Below are 12,126 nucleotides of genomic sequence, written 5' to 3'. Positions count from 1 at the left end.
CATAAATTAGTCTGTATAAATACAAACCACATTTGAGAAAGTTACTCCCAAAATGCTGATGTCTGACAGCCATGCAGCCAGTGCGAGCTAAGATGTATAGCATTGCCGTTTTTCACAGAGGGAACAAAGGGACATGCTAAGTTACTGTGTTTCTTCTTTGTTGATATTGGACACTTATTCTGGACGAAGTGATCCAGAGGAAGATAAATAAAAAGACTTTGATTTTTCAAAATAGTGACTTTGAATTGGCCGGAAAAGAAAAATAAAGAAAGCCAGTACCATGTTACCACATGCCAGGAGACAGTGGTAAGTTTTTATTTTTATAGCACATTCTGGAAAACATCAGGGAAGGGAAAAAAAAATATCACAGAATCACACAATTATAATTCTCTGTATTAGGAATTAAAATGCATTTTCATATCACTTCTCTTGTGTTACCCTTTAGGAACATTTGCACATTTTAGATAATTTACAATATTAACAATTAAAGATATAAATAAAAAAAGAAATAAAATACGTCTGTATGTCAATGGGAGGAAAATATCAAAGTAAATCTGTCTCAGTTTCTGAGCTTACACCTTCCAAAGTGATCTTTGATGTTTCTGTTGGCTGGCAGTGAGCCTCTGGGCGCATGGGAAGCTCTCTCTGTGTCTGATTGCAGGACTGGGACTTCATGTGGTAGGTCTTTGAATGTTCACCACTTTACACAAAAAAAGGCTCTGGTCTACTGGTTACCGCAGTGTAACCAGTGCAAGTCTAGAAAAAGGGAAAATGGAAGAACTGCATAATTTTCATCCTCATGTCCAAAATAGTAAACCCATTAAGATGACAGCTATATAATATACCTTTTGTTAGTTTCCAGTGAAAGTGGTTTCTGAGCTTTTGTGGAAACCTGCATTCTTTCTTTTGAAGTTTATAAAAAGCTCTGTCATTTCTATATAGAGATCTGATCCTGATTGACCTCTGTGACCTCGGTGAACTTCATGTATGAGTTCTTCTGGCCAGAGTGGAGACCATTTTGCCATTGCCTTCAAGATTTGATGGATTTGATGTTGTAAGAAAATAATTTTTTGGGTCTGGCTAGCTGGACCAGGGTGATAAAATCAGTCTGACATTTCACAGAGCTGAGCACCTTTGAAAACGGAGTGTTCCTTATAAATAGCAAAAAGCAGAAGCTGAGGCTTCTTGAGGACAGGGAGGCAAGGAGCCAAACTGGGGCTGCACAGACATAAGGCTGCAGGCCACATGGTGTGATGATAGAAGGGCCAAAGTGTTCCTGAAAAGGGCATATCACAACAGTTCCTCATAACTGGACACAGCTATTAACACCTATTTATAATTTCATGGAATTAAGTCTCTTTTATATCACTGTAAAGGTTATTCTTAGACAGCAGAGAGTTCCCTGGTTGTTTTGAACAAGCCAGCTACGACATCAGAAGAAATACAACCAATATTTCCCAATGCTGAGGTTGTAGCAGTACAACATCCCTGTCTCATCCGTATGATCGAACCCAACATGGATTGAATAAAAACTGTGACCAAAGGTCCAGACACTCCACAGGAATTATTTTGGAGTGATTTTTCAAAGACAAAGAAAACAATAAGCAGTTCACTAGTATTTTTTTGCAAGGTCAAAATTTTAATTTATAAATTAAATTTATAATCTTATCTTCTACAGAAACAAATAAATACATGTTTTAAATCCTACTGATGAATTATAACACATTTAACACAGCCAATCTCTGCTGGGGTCACAGATTCTAACATAAAATGAATAAATGGTAACACTAATAACTAAGAATGGCTGAAGACCTAGATTGGAGCACCCAAATGCTAGAAACCCCTGAGCTTTAGGGAAAAATGGAACCAAAGAAAACAGAGAAGAAATATAAATGTTTGTAATCAAACTCAAAACTGAAGAGGTAAGTAGCTGATGAACAAAGCATTCAAAAGAAGGGGAAAATGATGAAGCAGTATAAAAAGGGAGCTTCTTATTTCAGGATGCATGCACAGCAATAGAGTCTTTCCATCTCAGGCAATATAGCATTCTTATTACTCAAAAGTAGTCATTCTTTCAAAGCATAATAAAAATTACCTACAGAACACAATTCTAAGTTACAAAAACCCCTAAACTTTGAAGTAAAAAATCAGTAAAGTTATCTTTTCTTGGATCCAGCAGCATTTTCTGAAATTCAAACACAATCTGTGGACTCAATATAGTTTTATTCTAGTAGACGTAATAGAACGGGATTCTTAGTATTCATAACAAAAAATAATAACCTGTTTGGTCTTGAGTACTTTAATGCAGCAGCATTTTGTAGTGGTGTCTTCAAAAATGTAATTATGTGCAGTGGAAAAGGGTATATCTTTTTGTAGTTTTAGACTTATTGCCTTTCGATTTCTTGAATTTTTGAGAAAGCCAAGACTACTAAGCTCATTTTTTTTCTGGAGAAATCCTTTTCTTACAACAGAAATACTATCTTCTTCGTGAAGCAAATAGTTTCAGCTGTTTTCCGTGTCCCCTCATATTCTTGTGCTTTCTGCCCTTCATCCCTTTAACTTTTGCTTGCTTTTGCCTGATCAATGTTTTGAGATTAACTTGATGGAAATCAAATATTATATCCTCTGACAGATACCCACTAAATGCAACTGTGTCAGAAATGCCATGGTTGTTTACTTCCATAATTCCATTACATATAGGACTATTACAATAAGGACTATCAGCTACTTTTGTTCTTAGTAACATACCATGCTCTTTGCTCCTGCTTTCTGTTTTCTCCCTGGTGACTGATATGTGTTGTGGGGTACCAAAAGCAGTCTAAAGACTGCATGAGTGGTATGGGCTAAAGGGAGCAAGTACCCTTTCACAACAATTTTGTGCTTTTCTTTTAAGCTGACAAAGTGTGTGAGCCTGTACAGAGAAAGTGGAAGTGCCAGCACTTTGAAATACATTGCTCCTGCTCAAGCTCACTACTCTGTCCTGCAGACACTAAGACTCGAGTACAAAGACTTCTGAAGGGATTTCCTCACCATTCCCTGTATGCACAAATTATTATCACTTTCCAAGGCAAAATGTTGACATTTGTATCTCCTGAATCCATTCTACCTGGACTAGAGAAAATAGTGAGAAACAGAGCAGGGTGAAAACAGCTTAAATACCCTTTGCTATGTTCCTATTCTAGGATTTACTGACGAGTTTTTAGAAAAGCAGACATGATCCTACATATGAATGTGGATTTATCTAAGCAAAGTTCACAGTAAATAATCAGAGAGATGCCAGAGTTCATGGTTATTCAATTGAGGAGACAACTTCTGTTAATTGCTTCCTGAATCAGCTATGACTAAGAGGGAATGACTACAGATGTAAATGAAGAAGAGGACACCTCTGTGACTACATTCTGTAGACAGTGGTCAACTACTGTAACTACCAGAACATACAGTGTGGGCAAATATCAGCTTTACCTAAAGTTATAGACTACACAGAGTTTGGACCAATGGATCATTTTTCCTTAAGACTCTTCTCTACTCCAGCAAATAATGCTGTTGGCCTCAGAAGGATTTTCACTCATGTGATTCAAGGCCATTAGACCTACTCTGGAGAACGTGATTAGTTTCTTCAGCTAAGTCTTGCTTTGGGTTTCCTTAGTTGAAATCTGAATTCTAAGCCACAGCTGATGTTGTCATACACCCCTTGGCAGAAATTGCCTGCCTGGGGCCTTAAGGAAAATACACATCACAAAACTGACCCAATGAGTAAACATGTTTGTGATCTGAAACTACTTTTGCTTTCTAAAGGCTAGTTTGAGAGAGCTGCAAAACCTCAGACTCCCCTGGTTCATTCATTGCAATTGTTGCTCATAGTTGTGGTTGTTTTCCTTCAGACACTCGTTCTCCTTTTCCTGCTTCGTGGCCTGTTTTGCACAGTTCACTTGCTCAGGCAATGGAAATAACTTCCCTTGGAAAACAACACTGGAGATCTGCAGCTTAGAAATGTCATAGCAGTGCAGAAAGGATTGCAAAAAACATTAATAAGAAAACGACACGTTTTCAGGAATATTTTTCAGCTTGAAAAGTGGTCCTTTACAAATTGGGATGCACTGAAAATAAACTGAATTTCCCAGAGCTACCAATTCATCTCTGTAATGGAAGATTATTTTTTGTACTTGCTTTGCTTCAATGAGAAATAGGATTTACAGTTAATGATGACTTTAGAATAAAACTAGAGCATTGTTTTGTTTTTTTTCTTGAGAAGTAGCGCACATATAGAATTTAGAATTAATTAATCTATAATTAAAAAATCAAACCTTTCACTTCAGTCTTTGGTTTATTCTTAGCCTAACTTTGTTCTTCAACAGTACCTTTAGCCAATTTTTATTGTGCATCTATTAAAAACCTTTTTCCTCAACTTGCAGCTAACCCAGCATGACTACTGCAGCTCCTGAAGTCAGAATTTCTTCCAGGCATCAGATGAAAGCAATCATGTGTAGGTAACTTCCACTCTGAAGTACTGTAAGAATACACTGCAGCACATTAAAACTCCAGTTTCCACTGAAAATGAATGGTGCATACAGTCAATGCAATCTATAATTTTTCACTTATTCAGCATAAGAACTGGGCACACCTAAAGGTGGGATCTGTGATCTTTATTGACACTAGCTTTGAAATTCAGGAGTGCACCACATTCTTCCGTAAAACATTATGTTTAAGGGTACTGATCACCATGAGGCATTAAATCCCTGAGAAAATTATTAAGAAACAATGTATTTCTAAAGAACACTACCAAACCATGAGTGGTGTAATAATATCTGTAATTTGTAAGATTTTCTTTTTAGAGCTGGGAATCCTAACTTTTACATCAAAAGTTGTATTCAAATAAATACCTTTATTTTCTCCAGTAGAGTAAAATTGATATTTCTTTTGCATTTGCAAATATAAATTTATAACCCATTTTCACTCCACATCTGCAATTAGTTCCAAATTAAAGAATAGTTACAGGAATAAAACTGGGTACTAGCTGAAGCAAAAGATAACAAAGAAATCAATGGTTGTATAAATCCCATTTCTAGTTGGAATGCTTTCTACTGTTACACGATTATTTCTACAACAGTGTCAAAAAGAATTTTCCTCCAGAAACTTTAGTTCTGTCTTGCCAAAGTAAATATTCTTAATCTGTTGTAATTTTCTGTCATTCTCTAAGGACCAACATACCTCTCTTTGAGGCTTTACAGTGTCTGATCAATGATTGTTTCAAGGAATGTCAAGATTTTCTATATACGCTCTGTGCAGTCATTTACCTTTCTAGAAGACTGAACATACAAAGCATTTTAATTCTGACAAAAATAGTGCATTTAATCTGAGCTATTTTTTTATAACCTGCCCTTTTCTTCAAAGCAAGTGGAATCTCTCATCTAGTACTTCAACACAACAAGCAATCACAGTTATTTTTCTGCTGTTCTACTATTTCTAATTGTACCTACTTACATTCTGTCTCAAAAAAGAAAAGAATGTGATAAACAAAAAACCACAAATAACTTATTCATCATACAATAGGAGAAAAAATATAAAGTTTTTTCAGCATTTTATATTATGAGATTTTTTCAATTGCCTACAGATTAACCGATCACACCAGGCCATAATATTCAATGGAGCTGTCTGGCTCATGGTAACTATTTTTGAGAGTCTGAGCAAAACTGATTCAGTCATTCTGAAGAACAAGATGCAAAGAATGTATTTTCAATGCTAAACATCTTTTCAGATAGTTAGCTGTGGCATTCACCCTATTGTGGAACCCATTCTATTTTCAGGTGGATGAAAACTTATAGAGAGCTAATACTAGTATTAGGGATGTTTCCTTTTTATTACACATGCCAGTAAAATGATCTAATTTGGACAAGATGAAAATTTTGGAAAATTTGGAAAAGTCTGCAGATTTGCAGTAATGGTTTGCTCAAGGCTGGTACTGAAATTCTTTAAATATTTGTTTTACATTGAGTCAGCAGCTGAAGGATGTTGGCTCCCCACATTTCCATAGAAAGGCTACTCTTTCATGTTGTTGGATAATGCAGCACTTTAGATCCAAACTACAATTAGGGAATTTATTTTCTGCTTCACTGAACAAGAGAGGATAAAATGGCTCAATTAAGGCACAAGAGAAACAAGTCGGAACTGACGTGCTAGGTTACAGAAACAGAGTTTGAGGTAAGAAAACTGAGGCAGAGGAAGAGGAGACATTGAAAAGTCTTAGACAGAATGGAAAAGGACTTCAAGCACTGGGTAGGAAAGGGAAGCTGGTGAATTGAAGAAGGATGAGGTTTCAAGTACCCAGATTAGAAACAAGTCAGACTAAGCAAGGCTGCTCAGTGGCAGAACGAATGAAAGGGGAAAAAAGAAAATGAATGAGAAAAAGAATGAAAGAGAAAGACAATTGGCCAGATAAGGAGGTTCATGAGGAGTAGTTGTTGGGGAAAGACCAGGATATTTTCTTTTCTGCACTACAGCATAATGAGTTAGGAATAAATAAAATCAGCAGACACCAAGCAATTGAGAGGCACCAGCATTTATGCAGATATTTCTGACACTTTCACTGTCTATCATGCACCCAACTGCATGAAAATGTGTTCAGTGTCCAAAATCCCTGCTGGATCAAGTCCTCTAGGGAATGCCAATTCCTGGCCCTGAGACTTGCGGAACTACACATGGCGGCTTCTCTCGGGTTGTGGTACCTCCTGATTCTACTGAGAAAAAAAACAGCTCTGGAATAACATGCCCAACTGTTTCACATCTTTTCGTATATCTGACACAGAAAAGTTAGGATTTCTCTTCAGGTGTCACAGGTTACAAAAAACACCTGACTAGGCATTTCAGGATCACTTACAAAAGCTGGATGCAGGTTAGTTAAGCAAAGAGAACCTGAGGTACTGACCTCTGAAAAGTTGGCAGGAGCTTTTGGAGTCACCTTCTGATATGCAGCAAGTAGTTTATGAGTAATGATTAACAGATTCCATATATCAACTTTAGACCATGTAGCTGTGGTTGGAATAAATGGTTCATGTTAATGATTTACACAAGCATTTCAAACTCCCTGGCACAAAAGTATCTTTGATTCTAGTAACAAGGATATAGAAGATCTGCCTGAAAGGAATCTGAAAGCTCAGCTATTGTGACACTTGACCTAAGCATCCAAAGTTCCTCCCTGAAACAGAAAGTGGTATCCTAGATGCTTAGGCTGAGATTGTTTTTACATAATCACTCACAGAGTATTTTCTTTCCTCCAGAGAAAAAGCTCTGACTGGGACTAACAAGACTTTCAAAAGGTGTGATTGGCTAAGTTTCACTTAGAATGTGTCAATGCAAAGTTAGGTAGACACTTCCACAGAAACTGATCAAAACTCATCTCCTCAGCTCTTGCCCGAAAATGCACTTAGCAACACACTCTGCAACAGGCACTGCAGGTCCAGAATTAAGAGGAAACATGTTTTGGAGCTGAAAGTAATTTCTACTGATGCCCAAGTTTTGCAGGATATGGATCTCCTACTTGATATCAAGTACAACAAAGAAATACAGAGAAGGCTGTTAGTTTGCTTAGCTTTTAAGAGCAGATAAACCAAAGTCTCCACTATATACCTAGGGAAATATTTGGGAACTAATACAAGATTGACAGAGGGGGAGACAAGTATTGGATTTTGCAATTGCCCAGAATCAAGAAGTCTTACAGATGTGTCTCATCCACTATAAGACTTGCAACTATAAGAGTTGCTGCTGAAAAATACTATTCTATATCAATTTCCAAACAATATGACAATACTTATTGGTTCCTTTAGGCATCTCTTAAAGACACAATTCCTCCAATAAGCCATAATATTAAGTAGTCATCAATACTCTTTTGAAGTTCCAAATGCTTTTTAGATTCAACTACTGTGTGGATCTCATAAAGCCCAGTTTCAAACAGGCAAAAAGAAACTGAGTGAATTCTTACTAAATAAAGTGCCAGTCCCTAATGGAAGAACAACCAACCTGTACATCTTCAGTGCTGGTTATCACCTTAGCATCTGGTTTATGGCTGAGGATTCAAGAAGGGTAATCAAACCTTGGGAGCAAAAGGTGAATGTATTCTCTCAATAAATACACCCTACTTATTTGAATCCTACTGGCTGAATCTAGTAATGAGTCTCACAGTGATTGCATATGCTCTGGCAGGGATATTCTAGAAAAAGAGGAAAGTACCCAGGCCTTGAGTGCATTTATGGCTATTTCTCTGATGCCCCTGCAGAAGGCTAAGGAAATGGATTCCCTTACCAGGCGATGAACATTTCAATGATGTACACTTTAAGCCACTCTATATTAATAGAAACAAGAAAGCAACACATGACAAAGTGGTTCTCCTCACCACAGCAGAGATGAACATTTTTTTCCCCTTTGCAAGTTTTCCTTTCTTTCCCTGGAAAAGGACACTTCGCTGACTCACATGTGATTATCTCTGTTGCTGTAGTAGAAGCAGCGGAAAAGGAGAAAAAAGATGAATTCTTTTCTGCCTCATACACCTCTATCCACCCACAAAATCTAATAGAGGTTAAATCATAATCCCACATGGGAATTTTCCTACTGATTTCAGCAAGCACAGAAGGGGATTTTCTGTATCTGTTGTTTAAATCTTGCTAACTACAGAAATAGTGGACTAAACAACTAAAACATTTGTCTCAAACTTTTAGAAACTTACTCGAACGCCCTGAAAATCTCCTTCTAATATGTAAAGTGTGGACATCCTGCTAGAAAAGCTCAGAGGCACAAAACCACAAAAGCTGCACAACTCATTTCTACTGAGTCATCACTGCTCACAAAACCCATCCTGACAAATATCTTGCCTGCTTCATGAAACTGCAGATCCAGATGGCACCTCACCAAGGCTGGTTCCAACCAAACCGAAAACAACAGGAAACAAAATTAAAAGAGAAAAGAGGAGGGAAACAATCTGCCAAGCAAGCAACTATGTGAGCAGAGCAACCTAGAAAGTCTGATCTCTTGTGGATTCTTCTGGAGCTTAAAGAGATAAGTAGCTGGGCTGATGTGTTCCTGTGTAGTTAGGCTTTTCTAGTGCCCCTTTAGATAGGGATTCTTTGAAATCAAGAGATAAACCTACAGTGCAGTCAGCTCTTCAGTGGAAGCAATAAGGATTTATTCTTTATCAGGCTGCTGTTTTTTTACAAAATGTGGAGGAATATAATTCCTCTGAGAGTGCTACTTTTTTCTCAGGTCTGTTTGAAACTGATGCCAGCTGACTTCTGACCAGATGCATACAAAAGCAGTCTGACCTGCATTTCTTGGTAATGAAATTAAAAACAAGTACTCCAAATAATTAGAAGTTACCATCTTCCCTAGGTAAACACACTTGCTATCAGTGGTTCCAATCTTGTAAGTAATTAAAAACCTTTTGAACTTTTGCCTCAATCCATCTCATTTTAACAAAACAAATACCAAAAGCTGGCATATGCTGATAACAGAGAGCTGTAAATACCGTAAATACCGAGGTAGGCAATAGTCTTCAGCTTTAAGCAAAGCACTGAAACAAATAAAAAAGCTCCACTTGTCTTTAAAGGACTTTGAACCAGACCATCTTTCTTCAGCTTGTGGAAAAAGAGAAGCTCACAGTGGGTCCTTTGAAAATGTGTATTAATATCTAATAAATGTTTTATCGCCACAGAAAATAAAAAATGATGGATTTTGGCTGGAGAATGAAAGAAAACATTGAGCTTCAAGATGACCAAATTTTTTTAATTTCAAATATGTAAGTTTGTTGAAGCTAAGAGAAACTCTATGCATCATACAAAACTCTGCAGAGGTTCTGTTAGTTTCTGCAAAGTCTTGGCTAATCAAAATTCTGCTGTCCTCTTGCACACAATGCAAGTTCAGCACACGCAGACATCTGTACGTACACTTTAAAGACCTACGGCTGTTGTTAAATGATGCCTAGTCTATTTTGTGAGTAAAGTCTAATTGAAATAGTGTGTCTATTCAACGGATTTAGCAACAGATTTCAGTCTGTCTTGCTAGGGATAATACTTTATATTCTAAGTATTTTGGTGACTAAGGTTAACTTTATAAATAGCAAATTAATATAATGTGTTAAAAATCTGATCTACTTTTGCTTTTTATTTTGCAGTGATTGACAGATTTATTATAATTTTTTGCTCTTCATAAATGCTTCAGTATTGAGATGATCTAATCCCTCTTTTGGTATTTTAACTTGGAGTTGCAATTTAGTTTGGATAATAAATAAAGCTGCAGAAAAAAAATAAGGTAATTTACCTCTTTATAAACCTTCTGTCTGTGAATAATGGCTAGTGAGTGTGCAGTGTGCCTGGTACTGGTTGGATTATGGTGAAACAATTCTCATGGAATTGTTAGGAGCTGCCATCTGCACTTATGCAAATTTTTGCTGGTCCAGAATAACAATCATTTAATGCAGCAGAACAGTTCAGCACTTGACAAGCAAACACAACTGTTATTGGGCTTTATTTTTTTATATCCCTCTTTAAAAAAAAACCCAAGAAAAATATAGATAACTCCTATATCTGTAATATAATTTATATTCAATACTTTGCTTATAAAGTGTGATACTATTAGTAAGTACATAGTATGATAAATATTCTAAGCATACACAACTTGCGCTAGGTGATAAAATATTCTGAGCATGTCCTAAAATGATTCTCTCATCAGAGATGGCTTGTTACCTCCACCATCAGCAGATACTGATAATTAATCAACTGAAATGAATCTTTACAGAATAAACAAATCTGTTATACATGAAGGATGATTATGTTCTTTTGGCTGTGAAGATTTTTCATAACTTATTCATGCCAATGATGTGCCTGACTTACGAAGTATTTTTCACTTATGAAATAAATATAGCATCTTTCGTTTGCCCTGTATCCCCTCTATCTTTGGGGCTTTACCAATGTAAAGCAGCACAAATCTACCACCTACGCTGATTTACACCAACAGAAGAATTAACCCCCTACTCATCAGTAGCAGCAATGTTTCTTTAGTTATTTTAGATGCATTTTGAAACCATAGCTTTGGTAAAGCGTTTTCAGCTGTTTTGTTTTTACAGCAATGCCTGTGTAAATGCCATTATCAGTTGGCATTTACAGAAAGACAGAATCATAGTTGTCGCCTTCCAACTTTGTGAATTCCACTCTCCTGGTAGACGTAATACACACACACACTGGAGATAGTGTTGCATTTTGAGGTGGGAAAGCTGTGAAAATACTAGCATTTGTAAAGACTTTTAAATTAATTATTCATTCTTCAACGTGCTGCTTTTATATTCACTTTTCCTTGAACTATTTAAATGACCAGTTTGTTTTCTCATTGGCAAAAACACTGATAGACAATGGATTCTAGACATGCACGTAAAAGTACTTTAAAATATTGTTTTGAGAAAGGGAATAAGATCATGTTTGACTGACCTTCTCAAAAATCACAAATAAACAACAAAATTAAGAATATGTGTGACTTAAAAAAGTACAGCAGAAAACAAAGAAATATTGACAATCATTAGACGATGTTATAAAATAACCAGAAAAAACAGCAAATATATTTGAGGAAATCGTGATCTGCAGTGAATATCCTTCAAACAGAAGAATTGTGAATCATTCATTCAGACTGAGTCATATTTTATTAGAGAAATTCTCAGGGTTAGGCCTACTGTGCAAGCACAAATTCTTGGCAGAGTCACTAAAACTAATGTGCAAACTCACATCAGCCAAACATCCTTTGTTAAGAAAAAACCCAAACCAAACCAAACCAAACCAAACCAAACCAAACCAAACCAAACCAAAAAACACTGAAAGAAAACCAAACCATCGACTTAAGAAAGGGGATACTACCTCATGCCTTTTCTGAAGACTTCACTGAAGGAGAGAGGTCAAGAAAGAGTTTCAAGAAACAAAATGCTCAGAAAAACCTTGTGCTCATTTGTTTTTAACATCCAGCTCTTTCCCACTAGGATTGAGGTCCCTTGGTTTTTTTGACTATCAGCTGTGCTTACAGGAAGATGAACTTGGCGCAGGTTTTGTGGTAAATTAGCACACAGGAAAATATCCATGTTGCTGCACATAAAATGTAGCA

The sequence above is a fragment of the Catharus ustulatus genome, chromosome 1 (assembly GCF_009819885.2).
Source record: "Catharus ustulatus isolate bCatUst1 chromosome 1, bCatUst1.pri.v2, whole genome shotgun sequence".
Taxonomy (NCBI): domain Eukaryota; kingdom Metazoa; phylum Chordata; class Aves; order Passeriformes; family Turdidae; genus Catharus; species Catharus ustulatus.
The sequence above is the reverse complement of the archived record's forward strand: the minus strand, read 5'-3'. Positions refer to the sequence as shown.